Genomic DNA, 17,419 nt, shown 5'->3' with positions numbered 1-17,419 from the left:
GCATTTATTAAATTGGATAAACAGTCTAATAAAGCTTTTTACTAAGTCTAAAACATACTAAATACAATAGATGACTTCTTATAGTAATCTCTTGTTGGTGTCTGTCCCAGTCACAGCCCTGCTTCTGAGAGGCACTGGCTTCCACAATTTGAGGTGTGTTATCATACATCTACATTATATTTTATCATTATTTAAGGAGTTTACTAAGTTCCTATTTGAAATAAGTATTTTAGTTCAGTTAATCTACTTTTCCCTTTTATATATCCTCTCAATATAACATATAACACCTCAATTGTTTTTTGGAAATCTATTGTCACAATCACATCATGACTGAAAATACTGTTTCTTCTAGCCAAGTGTTTTCCTTCCTATCTTGAACTTGAGAGGTAGTAATACCGTTTATTACCCCATCCCCCTTTATCTCTGCCTGGTCTCACTATGTGGCCCAGGCTAACCTTAAACATGCCATCTTTTGTTTTTGCATTTCTAGGGATGTAACCTAACCCTCATGCACGTGCTCTGCCACTCAGCCTTACTCACAATACCCGTGTTTTTCCCTAAGGAACGGGGTTTTTGCCGTTGCTGTCCTGAAGTCATCGTCTTCCTGCCTCGGCCTTCTGAGTAGACAGAACTGGAAGTGCATGGCACAGCCCCCAACCTTCTCTCTCATCTCCTCACTGTACTTCTTACAGTTTCCCTGAGTCCCCAGTCTCCACTTCAATTGCACGTCTGCGCTTTGACTGGCTTGCTTTTTAGAAGAGGCTCTGGGGGTGCATCAGTCCACGCTTTCTCTTCACTGTGGAATCATTTACCATTCGCCCATCTGCATTTTCTGTGTGCGACTTGGAGTGGGATCAGTTTCCACATAACTGAAGTTGAAGTTTTGAAGAACAAGGGAAGAGAGAGTGTTTGGGATTTTGTTTTTGTTTTTCAACTTTTTAAAATCTCAAAAGTTTCCATTACTTTTACTCTAAAGTATTAACTTCCAAAATGCTATGGTTCTGTGTATTTTATTCCCTATTCAGTGTTCACATGCAAGAAGCTTTGAGTTGTACACTACTGGCAATAATAGAAAATAAGCTTTTAAAATCAAACTTCCACTTTTTTTTTTTTTTTTTTGAGCTGAGGATCGAACCCAGGGCCTTTCGCTTGCTAGGCAAGCGCTCTCTACCACTGAGCTAAATCCCCAACCCCTAACTTCCACTTTTTAAAGGCCTTCTTTTCAGGGTTTTGGTCTTTCTAAAAGTTTTTATTTTTACTTTTTATTGTGTATATGTTTGTGCATGTGTGTGCACACCATGGCACATGTGTGGAGGTCAGAGGACAACTTTCAGAAGTTGACTCTACCTTCCATCTTGTTGAAACAAGGTCTCTGGTGTTTCTGTTGCTTTAGGTTGCTGGCCTGCCGGCCTCAGGTGTCCCCACCTCCCTTTTCACTGTGAGCGTGCTGGGCTTACAGATGCAAGCCACTGCATCCAGCCTGGGCTCAAAGTTGGGTTGTCAGACTTGCATGGTAAATTATTCCACCCACTGAGCAGTATCTCCAGCTTCTTGTTTTAGAAGATAATTTGGGTATAATAGGGATCTAGACAGCAACAGTGCTGTACTGTAGAGCAGAAATTGAGCTTTAACATTTTAGGTATATATTCAGGTATTTAACATTTTAGGTATATGTTTAGGTATTTAACATACATATATATACACATATATACACACACACATACACACACATACACACACACACACACACACACACACACACACACACACACACATACATATATATGTTATGGGAAGCAGGAGAGCACAGTGTCCTGTTACATACCTTGAACTCAGAATCCTTCTGCCTAACCTCTAGACTGATGGGGTTATGGACATGAACTCCCATGCTGCTACCTTCAGTGTTTCCCATTATTTATTTAATATATTTTTTCTTACATTTATTATCTTTTCTTGCTTGTGTTCTTAAGCATTTGATCTTGCAAAATGTGACTCTGGGTTTGGTCTGTTGTCACTGGAAGCCCCAGGGTCATTTTGCCCCTTAATGTATCATATGACATTCACAGCCTTTTCCATAAGAGATCCTGCTTTCCTCCAGAGAGTTAATAGTTGTGAACATAAGCAAACGTAGGTCTTTATTACACACTGAATGAAATACTGCTCATTCCCCTTAGCAAAGTCTCTTAATATCGCCTCATTCTTTAAGAACCTGTGGTTCTGTTTATAACTTCACAGTGCTTTCTTACATAAGATATAATCACAGGATTATTTTTGGTATGAGAGAGATGCAGGGCCTGGAGAGTAGACTCACCTTAGCTAAGCACGTCCTCTACCATGGAACTACTTCTCTCACATTAGATAGTATTTCACTTTGCATAGCTATGATTGCTAGATTTTTCCCCACTAATTGTGTGACTTTTACAAGAGAAACACTGGAATGTAAAATACTTGAATGAAACAATGTTTAAATCAATACAGGCATAATCACACACTCATTCTCAATTGTCTCTCTATTCACATATTTTATGTAACTGTTTTAAAAAACAAATCATAGATTACGAAGTGACCAAAAAGTATGAGAAAGCCTATTAAAGAGTGTTTATATAGCCATAATTTCTCAGAACATTTGTGATCGGTTGCAAAAGTTACTGAGAAAAAGATGTTTCAAAACTGAACAGTGTTCTCTATATAGTCTGCTGATGTACTTATTTTCATTGATTTTTTTTATCATACAACAAAACCTTTATCAACATTTTTAACAGAGGTTCAGCTATTACTGAAGTTTAGAATTCCTAAACTTAAATTGGGGTAAATGACTACAGTGCAGAGTAATGCCATCATTGTCGACTGGGAATGCAGACTGAAGAATTAAAAACCACCCCTCAGACGGAGAACCAGGTGCAGGGTTGACTCTTTCTGAATGTTGTAATCAGAAGGAGTATGGCCATCTTCCAGCTGCTTGCCTGCAAAGATGAGCCTCTGCTAGTGGGAGTTATATTCTCGATAACACTGAGCTTCCTTCACCTCTAGGGTGGTGGTCTTCATGAAGATTTGCATTTTGACCTATTAACAAATGTGATGAAACCACAAACCACCAAGTGCATAGAAACATCTGGATAAAAGAACCACAGAACTGGACAAAGCCTCTGTCACTTCATTGATTATTATTATTTTTTTTTATGAAAGTGCCATAAACTAAAGAAATTTATAAGTCACCTAATATATATATTTTTTTCATTAGTGTAGTTAAATAAGCAGGTGTTAAAACCCTGATTTGAGGTGAAGAGCCTAAGGCAATGACTATATAACCTACATAATCCTATGACTTCTTTCATGTTCCTGCAACAGTGTTCTTATAGTTGACTGTCCACAGAGTATCTATATTGGGTCTTAGAAAATGAAAGTAAAGACTTGAACCCACTTACTACCCCCTCCCCTTCATTGCTTGATATGGAGCCTAGGGCCTCGCACACACCTAGGCAGGAGCTCTAGTCCTAATATAGCCCCGGCCTGCTTCCTCCCTCCTTGCCTTCTTCTTCTTCTTCTTCTTTTTTTTTTTTTTTTTTGGATACCGCCTTAGCCTCCTGAATATCAGGGATTATTACTGGCCTGCACCACTGGACACTTCATCAACTCACTCTTAGTATGTGATGCTTTCCTGCTTCATGTTCATTGTCTTTTTACTGAATCAGTGTATGAGGTAAGGTTGGCAGAAATCATTTCCTCTTTTTTACGGGAGAGGGACCACAGAAAGAAGCTTGTGGGGAGAACTCACAGTCTACAGGCTGTATACCTTCACAGCTCTGCTTCCCTCCTCAGAACAGCTTGAGTGCTGGCGTTTTCCAGAGATGCTAACTGAAGCATTTGCCTGTATATCTAAGCAATATCTTAACATGACTAGCTTTACTAAATTGCCATAATGTCTGTGAGTCTATAAAGTTTTAAACTAAGTCCTTTCCAGAATAGGCATAGTGTAGCTAGAGTTTTCTCTTTGTTGTTAGAGTTTTCCTGCCTGGCCCACAGTCAAGACAAATCTCTCTCACCCTCCAGTCCCACAGCCAACTCAGACCCAATCAAGTAAACACACAGAGACTTATATTGCTTACAAACTGTATGGCCGTGGCAGGCTTCTTGCTATCTAGTTCTTATATCTTAAATTAACCCATTTCTATTAATCTATAAGTTGCCACGTGGCTTGTGGCTTACCAGTACCTTATATCTCGCTTGTCATGGTGGCAGCTGGCAGTGTCTCTCTCTCTCAGCCTTTCTCTTCCCAGAATTCTCTTCTCTGCTTGTCCTGCCTATACTTCCTGCCTGGCTACTGGTCAATCAATATTTTATTTATTAACCAATCAGAGCAACACATTTGACATACAGAACATCCCACAGCAGGCATAGTATAGTTTCCTTCATGACTTAAAAAAGTTAGCTGTTTTCTTTTTAATAGAAAAATATTAATTTCCTCTTTTGCCCTGTGCACTATCTTGACAAATTGTTTGGATAATGAAAATTTAAGATCCATTCCAATTGAGATGTTTTTGTGTCATTATTACCAAAGGATTTACTTGCGAGTACCCAATTAAACATTCCAAGGGGTAGCCACAGCTAAGTTGCTTTAAATAGTGGTGGTGGCTGTATAAAGAACAGAAGATACCTGACTTCTCCCTCTGGTTTCTTTTCCGGGGTTTGAACCTAGAGCCTTGTATGTGCTGGACAACATCTTTCCCTGAGCCTCAGTCCAGCTGTTTCTTAAATGTCAAATTTCAGGTGTTTTTTTTTTTTTTCAATAGCTACAACTTATGACACAAAGTTTAATAGATTTCTCTAAAAAAGGATCTTATCCAAGAGCAGTCTTGAAGCACATATGAGTAGGTTATATTGCTGTTACTATGTATTAGTTCTTGTTGCTTGGTAGATTATTGTTGGTAAGTCCTAATGTAACAGAAAGTAACAGTTGAAAACGGTTTCTAATGCGCTTTTTTATATTATTATTATTTAAAAGGGAGCCTGCCTTCTTAACTCTTGGCAGAAACTTTTTTTCCCTCACTTTAAAAAAAAAAATGTTCTATATTTGGTTAACTTGGTGTTTCAGAAATGTTGAAAATATGCCAAATGAAATAAAACCAGTTACACTCCTTTTATCTAGCCAAATTATTCCACATTACAAGGTCTTGGGCTCAGTTGAGAACTTGAACTGTTGGAATTTATATTGTGGTACAATGATAAAAGTGTTTACATTGCGGCGCAACTCTGAACAGTAACTGTCTCTCATGCACTGTCTTTGTCTCCAGCTTTGGTTTGCTGTAAATGCCACTAGAATGAAACCATTCACTAGAATTAAAACCATTCTTTTTGAATGTTCACTTTCTTAAAGGATGCTTTCTTAATATTATTGATTAATGGCTTTAGGTAATTGTCCCTTTTTATTTGGAAATTTGAACTTTAATTTTTTTAATTTAATTTGATTTTTTTCATACAAGTAAATATTATATGTTGAACAGATTCTCCCATACCTCCTACCCTGACTCTTCTAATCCCTCCCTCTACCTATTTGTCTCCTTTGGCCTCCTATAGGCCAGTGGTTCTCAACCTGTGGGTCATGACCTCTTTGGGGGACATCAAAAGACCCTCACAGTGACTGATTGCCCAAGACCATCAGAAAACACAATATTTACATTATGATTCATAACAGTAGCAAAATTACAGTTATGAAGTAACAGTGAAAATAAATTCATGGCTGGTGGTCACCAGAGCATGAGGAACTGTATTAAAGAGTCACAGAATTAGGAAGGTTGAGAACCGCTGCTCTAGGCAGTTTCACTTTTATATATGCATTTATGGTTTTATCCAACTGTATTACGAAAAACTAGAAATTTCAAGTGAGAGAAAGCATACATTTTCTGAGACTGACTTAATTCAGTTACTATGATTATCCATTTGCATCCATTTCCTGCAAATAGCATAGCTTCTTTCTGCTTTACAGCTGAAAATGTTGCATTGTGTCTATGCAGCACGTTTTCTCTCTTCATTCCTGTTGATGGACACTTAGGGTGATTTCATAACTTTGTCATTGTGAGTTATGCTGCAGTTAACATTGATATACAAGTATCTCTGTGATATATTGACTCAGAGTCCTTCGGGGAAATACCCAGGAGCTGTACAGATGGGTCGTTTGGTAGATTTGTGTGTAGTTTCTTGAGAAGCCTCTACACTGATTTCCATGGTGACTGAGCTGCTTAGCATTTCCATTAGCCATGTGATTCCCTTTTGTTCGCCTCCTTGCCAGCCTTTGTTGTGGTCTGTGTTCTCGATGACTGGTGCTCTGACTGAGGGAAGAGAGAATCTCAATGTATTTTTGATTTGCATTTCTCAAATGGCTGGAAAGATGGAATTTTTTTTCATATATTCGTTGGCCATTTCATCTTTTGAGAACTCCTGTTTCCTTAGCCCACTTATTGACTGGGTTTTTTATTTGTTGTTATTTAATTTTTTCAATTCTTTGTGTATTCCACATACTAATCCTTTGACGGATATATATAGCTAGTAAAGATTTTGCTCCCATTATATATGCTTCCTTTGATTTAATTGTTTCCTTTGCTGTACCGGAGGATTTTAAATTGATAAGGTCTTAATTGTTGATTGTTGAACTTTTTGTTTTGTGTTGAGATAGAGTCTCATGTAGTCCAGGCACAACTCACCATGTAGCCAAGGCTGGCCTTAAATTCTGTCTTAGCCTCTGGAATACTAAGGTTCCAAGTGTGTACCAATACACCTGGTTTGGAGGCTTTGGTCTTCAACTTGCATACAAGAAAAAAAAAATTCTGCTTGAATTGGTTGCTTTCAGGAGGACATATATTGCTGAAATCACAATACATATTTGTGTGAATTTGAATAAAATCTACTGTCTTTCATGTGTGATAGTTGTAAAGTGAAGAGATACATTTATAGTTATAACTCATTTTTGTCAAACCATGTATTTCTTCAGAAACTACTTACAAAACTACTAAAAGGGGGCTGGAGAGATGACTCAACATTTAAGAATACATCCTGTTTTTCCAGAGGACCGGAGTTCAGTTCCCAGCACCCACACTGAGGAGCTCACAACCAGCTATAATTTGATGCCCTCTTCACAACCACCAATAATCCTGGTGCCCTGTCTGGCCTCTGCAGGACACACACACAAATGAAAATTTAAAAATAAGTCTAAAGACTCTTAAAAGATTACTTTTACACAGGGGCTATTTATTAAAACTAACATTGTTGGGGGCTGATGGAAAACTGAAAAATAAAGTTCAAAACTGTGATGAAACTTTTTAATATGGGATATAATCCTTTGGATATGAATGATTATTTTTTTAATTAAGTGATTTGTTTGTTTTTTGTCTTTCGAAACAGTGTTTCTCTGTGTAGCCCTGGCTGTCCTGGAACTTGCTTTGTAGACTAGACTGGCCTGGAACTTAAGAGATTGGCCTGCCTCTGCCTCCCTTGTGCTGATTAAAGGCATTCCTGGCTTTAAGTGCATTTTTTATTATGAATTACTACTGCTTCTAATAAAATTGAGACACAGACTATTAAGGAACTTATTGTTTGATCTTGAGTATATTATGTTGTAAATCAAAATACAAAATCATGTAACTTGTGCTTGGCTGCTTTCTCTTTTCCCTTTCCCACTGTTCTGTAGATGCACCCCAGTCTTCTTCTCAGTGCCTTCACTACCCAAGTCTGCAGGTGTGCCTGCTAGCCTCTTGCTTTTATCAGCTACATTTTGAGGACATGCATACATCTTTGAGATACATTTTTATTTCTCTAGACACTACCAAAGCAAGGATACCTTTCATTGTGAATGAACTTTAAAACCGTGCAGCATCTGACCCTGGTGTGTTGCACACTTTCTTTTCATTTTTTTTTTTAAGAGATTTATTTTATTTATTATGTATACAGAAGAGGGTGCCAGATCTCATCACAGATGGTTGTGAGCCACCATGTGGGTGCTGGGAATTGAACTCAGGACCTCTGGACCTCTGAAAGAACAGTTGGTGCTCTTAACCTCTGAGCCATCTCTCCAGCCCGCACACTTTCTTAACCATATTAAGCAGGTTACTTAAATGGCTGAGGAAAATAATGAAAAAGCCAAATATTTAGATGTTGGCAAATAGTTCTAAACATGACTAAGAGGCATGCTAGTGTGTCCATGGCTTTCAGTTTGCATCCTTTGATAAAGTAGCTGGAGAAGTACCCTCTCACTCCTCCTTACACACTTTTCCAAAATTACACATACACTGATTTATTATGGACAGGGAGCAAGTGATTTACACTTCTTCCAGACAGCATAGCTGATCATAGTTTCCTATTGGGGGGAAGGCTTGTAAAATATATTTTAAAAGTTATGGTAAAGGGTCTAAAAGATTGTCTTTTCAAACCACACTTGAGCTCAGTTTATGATGTTTACTTGCTGTCAAAGCTTGGAAAAAACATTCACAGTTAACATCCATAATACAAAATGTCTGTCTCATTAGGCATTAGAGAAGCATTGGTCAACAGGTATAATATTGTTTGGCTGTGTGACTGATGTGAATGTGGGCATGACCTCCCAACTAGATGAAAGAGTAATCTCTTTGACAGTTACTAGATGGCAGAGCTTGCCTTGGGCCTTCTGCTGCTTCGGATTGAAACTATTTGTTTGGAAAGCGTGCCTGGGGACTAAGAATGTTTATAAGGATGAGCAGGTAAAAGTAAAAGGTTGTCTTTTGACATTTCAGCTAATCCCTTCCAGCCTTTGCTTTACTTAGCATTTAGGCTATTTGCTGGCAGGAGAAGCTGGCTTTTTCACATATGCTGTGTGTCATTTTAAATTGGGCATTGGTTTTCATGCTTGATGATCATTATACATTCGATGAAATTCTAGAACATTTTTCATTTAGTTTTCTTTACTCCGATTTTTGAATAGGAGAAGGAAGGCACAACAGACTTGACTTACCTAATTACATTAGGTAGGGTCATTCAGAATAGCAGGGCAGGTGTTCAGCTCTGTGGCATTCGCTCTTTAAGAGAGCAAACTCTGAGCTTGACCCGAGTCCTAGCACTACTTTAGTCTTTTCATTCCTCACTTTCTTATCTTTAACATGAAACACTGTCTTCTTTGTAAAATTTTAGGTGGATTGTGTGTTATTATCTGTTAATCACTCAGTCGTTACACTGTGTATGGATCTATATTTTCCCATTTTTAGAGGTTAGCTATTTCTTAATTTCAGTTTTTATTTCAAAAAAATATTTTTCTCCTTACGTTTTGTGTTGGTTTGAGAAAGGGTCTTGTTATGCTGCCAGGCTGTGCTTAAACTCACTCCTAGGCTGTGCTGCTCCTCACTACCCTACCGCAGCCCCCAAGCTTGGACTTCGGGTGTGCACCACTGTACCTGGCTCACTATCAACCTTCACTTTTTGTTTAGAAGTTTAACCTGAGCTAAGTCAGAGTCTCCGTTTTCTTTAAACATACTTATCCTCTCTGGGTACCTACTGGACTTCTCTCTGGCTGCAATGCTAGAGAGAGTTTTTGGCATTTTCCTTCCCTTCTAGTTGGTGGCTCCAGTCCTGCAGGTTGACACTGTGTTACTGTGTTACAAGCCGGGCCTCCTTTCTATCCCTTTACTTCACTGTTTTTAGACCACGTTCATGGACTATCTTCATTGCTCAACTCCCCTCACTTCCATCCACTGTAGTCGACATTAACATCTTCGTTTGATGTCCGTTTGTGCTTCTAGTCTTTGGTGTTTATTTAAGTTCTTGTCAGGCAGAAAAGCATTTCTACCTCACCTTTGCATTCCTGTTACCTAGCATAGTGGCTTACATCCAGCCCATATGTTGACTGAGTTCAGTGTTTCAGCTTCCACAATTCTCCTTCACTGTTTCAGTTTTCATACTTTAAATGGATTTTTTTATTACATTTCTGCAGCATCCTTAAGAGCTACTTCAGACTAGCTCCTTTTTTTCCCCCACTCAATTAGTGTAAACATTCTGAAATTGTAATCCAGTCAGTCACCTGTCAGCATCTGTGGTAGATTGATTCCAGAAAACATGGAGAAAAGAACATGCTCAGATGTTCAAGTTCCTTACTAGTGCAGTGTTGCATCTAATCTATGCCTGTTCTCCTGTGGGCTTTAAGTCATCTCTAAATTATTTACAATACCTTGTACAGTGTAAATGATATATAGTTGTTTCACTGCAGGACTTGGGGAATGATATCAAAAAATTATACATGTTCAGGATAGCCCAGGGTGATTTTGTTCTACTCTAGATATTTTCTGTCAGTGATTGGTTGACTCCAATTAGAACGTATCAATATGGAGGGACAACTATCCACTAGACATTTTGAACTTGAATTTGGTTGTGTAAAAAAGCAGTTCATTCTTGGGCTGATATCAATACTAAGCAACAGAGACTTGTGAGGCACATGGCGGAGTGTGTTAATAGTACTGGGAATTGAACCAAGAGCCTCACACGTGCCAGCTAAGCACTCCATGCTGAGCTGCCCTCTGCCAGCCCATGGCATAGTATGTTACATGCATTGCTACTATTTTAATGCTCTGGTTTGCTTAGACTGTCACTGAATGCTTTTAGATGCGTTGATTCTTTCACACAAGTGTCTTCTTGGTGTGTATGTCTTTACTTTGCTCTTACTGGTGTGTTTGCTGCTGATTGCCTCTTCTGATCATTTACTAATGCTTCTGTCTTCCACTCTCAGCCACGAAACTCATTCAGTGAAATCCTTTCTTTCTTTCTTTCTCTTTTTTTTTTTTTTTTTTTTTTTTTTTTGAGCTGAGGTTCGAATACAGGGCCTTGCGCTTGCTAGGCAAGCGCTCTACCATTGAGCTAACTCCCCAACCCTGAAATCCTTTCTGTTACTTTATTTTTTCAGTTGGACCATTCCAATGTGAATTTGTAAAATTTCCACTTCCAGGGTTGAGGAGATGGTTCACTGGGCAAGAGTGCTTGTTCTGCAAGCATGGGGACCTGAATTGGAATCTCCAGGATCCATCTAAAAAGCTGGGCATGGACACATATGCCTGTTATCTCAGCATTGGGGAGGGAGGTTGAGACAGGCAGATCGCAAGAGCTGGATGGCCAGCCAGTATAGCCTAAATGGCAAGCTTCAGTTCAGTAAGAGATCCTGTCACAATGATGCATAGAGTAATGAAGACTCTTGAAGTCTGGCTGTGGTCTGTACATGTGTGTGTATGGGTGTGCAAATCCATATACTCATACATTTGTAACATATACACCATACACGCACATGCACACACGTACATTTTAAAATAAAATAAAAAATTTTCATTTCTCTGCCAAGATTATCTAGAGTTTATTCACTAAACCATTTTTTAAAAAAGATTCATTTATTTTTATGTGTGTGGCATGCGCACATGCGTGCCCATATAGCTTTATTTGAAACACTTGTGTGCAGATGTTGCTGGAGGTCAGAGGGAGTAGATCCCCTGAAATTGGACTTACAGGAAGTTGTGAACCATCTGATGTCGGTGCTGGAAACTGAACTCAGGTCCTCTGAAAAAACAGTAAGTACTTTTAACCACTGAGCCACCATCCCCCTAAACTGTGTGTTTTTATGTTACTTAAATAGGTCTTCAATATCTGCTGTAAAGTCCTTGTCTGTCATTCTCAAAGCTGCCCTCATGCTTCCCAACTGTTGTGCCTGCCTATATTTCCCCTAGTGTGTGTCATGTTTTCTTAGTAATTTTTAATTATATACTAGACATTATGGATGATACATTAAAGAGATTTTAAATCCTATTTTCTTCTGTGGAATATTGATTTTTGTTTTTATAGGCAATTAAGTTAGCATCTGGTCATCTTGAACTTGTGTAGGTGTGATTTGATGGTTTGTTACTGAGATCTCAAAAAAATACTCGATCTTTAAACTGTCTCTTGGGCCTTGTGGGAGTTTGGTTTAATTCTTTGTTGGGATTGATTTAGAATGGGCATTACTTTGAATTACCTTTATTGTTAACAAGGCAAATGGCATTTTTGATATCTCAGATGGCTGTCAGGGAGTTAAACCAGTAATTATAGCTATCACCAGTCTGGCAATTACAGCACCCCTAAGCGTTCTTTGACCATTTATGTGTCTCTTCTATTCTTAGCCTGAGTTAAGTGCTGACTGGTAAACCGTGGGTGAGTCACCCTGATCACTCACTACCAGACCTTTAACCAGGAGCTGGCAAGATTCCTCAGCTGGTTAAGGCTTCCCTTGTGGCCTTTGTTTTGTAGGCTTGCTTAGGATGGGGTGGTCTTTCCACACTGGAATTATAAATATTTTGCTGTGTTTTCTTGAGACTATTTATAGAGTTTTCCAAGTGTCTTCAGTGTATCTGTATAGATGATAGAAGGAGATAAAACTTTATTATGTGTCTCCTTGCTTTTCCAAAAGTTGTCCCTAGCATTATTTACTAGTTTATCCTTTTCTCGCTGATTTAAAATTCCCCCTTCATTCTTCCAGATAAACAGTGATCCATTTCCAGATTCTGTTCTGTATTCCAGTGCTTGATTTATCAGGTCCTATGTTGGGATATTAGCACTACAGTGTTAAATGAGTGTTTGTTTAAATATCTAACTGAGCACATAAGTCATTATCGCACAGATTTTTCTTTTTACAATTAACTTTGGAGTTATTTTATCCCACTCAATAAAACTTTCCTAACAATTTAACTTAAAGAAATGAATGTATTGTTGATGATGGTGTACAGTGAGGTAAAAGTTCTGAACTCTAGGAACACAAAGCCTTCAGATACTGCAGAAGTCTGTTTCAAGCCCCTAGTGATACACAACTGGAGTCTGGCCTCCTACCTAGAAAAAAATTACTTAAGCATTTAGTAACTCTTATAACCAGAGTATCTTCATTTGTAGGTGAAAAGGATTCAAAGGGCAAAGGTACCAGTCACCTGTGCAGTTTACTGTAAAATATGTGCAAGGTTACACAGTGAGCAGGGTGGCCGAGGTACCGTCAGTGTTTCATAATGGAGGCACATTAAACAGTTGTCTTTGTATATAGGCAAATTCTTCTTTCAATTTTTAAAATCAAATTCAATCTCAAGGGAATAACACACCAACTATGCCCACCTGCTTAAAAGAATTAGAAAATCGGATGTTATGACAAACACTGTGTGAAGATATTCAACACCACACCTGTAATCCCAGCACTTGGGAGACAGAGGCAGGTGGATCTCTGTGAGTTCAGGGGAAGCCTGGTCTGCAAATCAAGTTCCAGTTTAGCCAAGGCTATACAGAGAAACCCTGTCTTGAAAAACCAAAAAAAGAAAAAAAGAAAAGAAAATGAGCCCCACAGTACCAGGCCACAGCACACATTGTAGGAAGAATGAAGCCAGAGCCTAGTAATGCCACTGATGTGAAAGGTTTCATTGCAGTGAGAATTTGCAAGGCTCAGTACCAGAGAGGATGGGACTGTGCAGGGAGAAGGTGCCACATATCTGCAAAGGAACCACCTGGAACCATTAAATGAACAGTGGTTGGCATAGACGTGAGTGGAGCCTCCTGAAGTCAGGGAAGAGTAGGTGGCCACTTCCTTAACCTTATAAGATGCTGGGACTGGTTTGTACTCTCATAGCTGTGGGGTGGAAGCAGCTCATAATCCACAGGGCATTGGACACAGAAAAGTTTCACTTTTTTTCTGGAAATAAATTAGCCCTAGACCACAGGCTGCTCTGAAGCAGTTCTCATTGCATTTGAAAACAAACCTCAAGCCGGGTGGTGGTGGCGCATGCCTTTAATCCCCAGCACTCAGGAGGCAGACACAGCCTGGTCTACAAAGTGAGTTCCAGAACAGCCAGGGCTGTAACACAGAGAAACTCTGTCTTGAAATTAAAAAAGAAAAGTTTTCCAAATGTAAAGGAAATCCTAAACCCACTGATCCTCTAGGCCTGCACTCATGCAGAAGATGCACACAGGTACATTGACAATTCAATACAAAATCGGAAAATAAGACATCATACAGAGGACATGAACAGCAGACTGCTACCTCAGCCTGCACCAGTCAGAATAATTCAGTGCTGTTTTAACATACTAAAGGAAAAAAATGTCAGTTTGAGCTTCTTCACTCCAAAATGAAGATGTAATCCCAGCACTCAGGAGGCTAAGGCAAAAAGATCATGAGTTGAGGCCAGCCTGGGCTACATATTGAAGGACCTTGGGTCATCAACCCCCATCCCCCAAGGAAGGCTGGCTAAAATTAATTACCAGCAAACCTATATTAAGTGATGATTCTCTCTTTAAACTTCTTTATTTATCTATGTGTTTGTTTGTTTGTTTGTTTGTTTGTTTGAGGGCAGGGTCTCACAATGTAACCTGACTGGCTAGGAACTCACAGATAGCTGTCTGCCTCAGCCTCCCCAGTGCCAGGATTATAGATGTGTGCCACCACTCATGGGCAGAATCCTTTCTAGCTCACAAAGCAATACATTTCCTCATGGCATCTTCACACACATTACATTCTGCTTTGTTGTTATCTGGAAACTTAAATCTAGAGATAAAATAAGAAGTGCGAGGAACCATAAAGCTATGAGTTTAAGTAATCTACACAGTTAGAAAAAAAGGAATTTATTGCTGCAAAGATAAAAATTTGAGTAAAGCACATAGATTAAAGGAATATTCCAATGCTAGTTTCTGAATTTGAAGTAGGTACCACAGTAATATAATGTGTTAACATTGGGGAAATTTAGCATATGAAATTTCTGTACTATTGTCTTACTTCTATGTAAACCAAAACTTATACTATAATTTTAAAATAGTTTAAATAAGTGCTTTGTTTAAAAGCATAAGAAGAATATATTATGGTTTTATAGTGTTTCTAAAACTAAAATGGCATAAAATACATAAAAAGAAATTGTAGTGCATTCTTATGCCACTTGTGAAGTAGTCTAATACTGTTTTAAGGTAGATTATGTTATTAAGATATGTGTTGTAAACTCTAGAGCAATCACTAAAAACGAAAATGGAAACACTAGAGGCTGGAGAGATGGCTCAGCAGTTAAGAGCACTGGCTGCTCTTCCAGAGGACCTGGGTTCTGTTCCCAGCACTGACATGGTAGTTTACTGTAACTCCAATTCCAGAATGCCCTCTTAAGGCCTCCAAGGACACTGCAAACAATCATACACATAAAATAAAAAATAAATGGAAAAAACTTAGAGACAGAAACACTAGGAAGAAATATTTTTCTTCATATTTCTTATTGATTCTTTGTTGATTTCACATCATGCACCCCAATCCCACTCATCCCCAGTCCTTCTGTATCTGCCCTCCACCCTTGTGGAAGCCACAGTGTGTCACACGGGGTGTCCTTTTGTCTCATAGCTTTACTTACAAATGTTCATTACAAGTCGTTGGTCTGGTTCAAAGCTTCTATATTCTGCTATACCATCGACACTGGACCCTCACCGAAACTCCTCTCGGATATCCTGCTGTTGCCCTGAGTCATGGTGATCCTGTCCCTTCATGCGCCCCAGCAGCTCATAGGTGCGGTAGATTTGGGCCAGCTCAAAACCCTGGATGTGGGCTTAGGTGGTAGCTGAGTTGGTTAGCCAACTAGCCCTCCCACAGCCGTGTGTCAAGGCCAGCTTTCTCGCCAAGCCCAGGACAGGGGCGGGGCCAGCTCAGCTTGGCACTTCCCATCAACATGTCCTTAAATGGCAAGCCAGACCACAGATGTGTGTGTGGCCTTTGGTGATAGCACGGGCCAGGGACATTGACACAGACCCCGGCTGTGGTAGGGCCACGGACCCTGACATGGCTCTTGGGCCTAGACATCACCATGGCCTCAGGTGGCAGCGCAGGCCTCTCATTACCAGCACAGCTCCAGTTCCGCCTCTTAGTGAACAGACTACTCCGCTCTTTCTCTCCCATCTCCATCACATACTCGCTCATTGTAATGGCAGGGCCTGTGGCCTCTCTAGAAAAAATTTTGATTAAAAAAAAATGGAATTGTAGATGGGACAATAGGGAAAAATAGTAATATGGTAATCTTAAACCTGATTATAACAATAACTTCATTAAATATAAATGGGATAACCATTCCATTCAAAAAGCAAGAATCACGGGGAGGTGGTGGCGCACGCCTTTAATCCCAGCACTCGGGAGGTAGAGCCAGGTGGATCTCTGTGAGTTCGAGGCCAGCCTGGTCTACAGAGCTAGTCCAGGACAGGCTCCAAAGCTACAGAGAGAAACCCTGTCTTGAAAAACCAAAAAAAAAAAAAAAAAAGCAAGAATCATGATACTAGAAAAAAATTAGATAGGTGTGTGTGTGTTAGTCACTCTTCTATTGATGTGAAGAGACCATGACCTTTTATAAAAGAAACATTTAACTGGGAGCTTGCTTATAGGTTTCAGAGGCTTAGTCCATTATCATGGCAGGGAACATGGCAGCAGGCAGCTGTGATACAGGAGAAGTAGCTGAGAGTTGCATCCTGATCCATAAGCAGGCAGAGACTGGGTCTGGTGCGGGCTTTTGAAACCTCAAAGCCAGTCCCCAGTGATATAGTTCCTCCAACAAGGCCACACCTCTTAATTCTTCTATACCTTTCCAACGGTTCCACTCCCTGGTGAGGAAGCATTCTAATATATGTTGAGCTTATGGGGGCTGTTCTCATTCAAATCACACACACACACACACACACACACACACACACACACACACATACACACTGCCTATATAAATAAATGGAATATGTATGTGTTTCATTTATGTACTTTAATATGGATGGTTCCCAAAGTAATATGATGTAGCACAAATCCTAATTGGTCTTAATAATAAAAACCTGGAGCCAGATGTCAGGGTGAAAGCTGAAAGATCAGAGAAGCAGAACAGCCAGCCACTAGTTCTTACCTCTACAAAATCCTCAGCTTGAAAGAGAGCACTCCTGTCTCCTTCCGCCTTGTATCCCTCACTCCACCCAGCCAGACTTCCTGTCTCAACCTCCCTAGTGCTGGGATTAAAGGTGTGTGCCATCACTGCCTGGCCTCTATGGCTAACTAGTGTCTGGCTCTGCCCTCTGATCTTCAGGCAAGCTTTATTTGTTAGAGCATATACAGAATATCACCACAATGTGCTATGTAGTCAGTATAGACACAAATGAGTACAGAACGCCTAATAACATTTACTTAAAATTTCAAAAAAGGCAAAAACAAGCAAGTCTGTGGCTGCCACAGCCAGGAGTTTAAGAAGGCATATCTTAAAGATATCGGTGTTGAAAATGATCTTTATTATAATTACTTGATGGTTACAGACTGTACATTTTCTAGAACTTATGTTATACACTAAGAATGTGTGAATTTAATTGTGTGTAAATGTTCTCACACAAATAATTATATACTTGAGAGCAGTGAGAAAATATAAAAATGAAT

General features: G+C 39.4%; 1 protein-coding gene across 1 annotated transcript in view; it reads left to right on the top strand.

Moving 5' to 3' along the window:
* Nucleotides 1–17,419, top strand: part of Brip1 (BRCA1 interacting protein C-terminal helicase 1) — a 139,075-nt gene that overhangs the window by 103,219 nt on the left and 18,437 nt on the right. The gene's annotated exons all lie outside the window — the stretch shown is intronic.

Source organism: Onychomys torridus, chromosome 8 (genome assembly GCF_903995425.1).
Source record: "Onychomys torridus chromosome 8, mOncTor1.1, whole genome shotgun sequence".
NCBI lineage: Eukaryota > Metazoa > Chordata > Mammalia > Rodentia > Cricetidae > Onychomys > Onychomys torridus.
The sequence above is the reverse complement of the archived record's forward strand: the minus strand, read 5'-3'. Positions and strand labels throughout refer to the sequence as shown.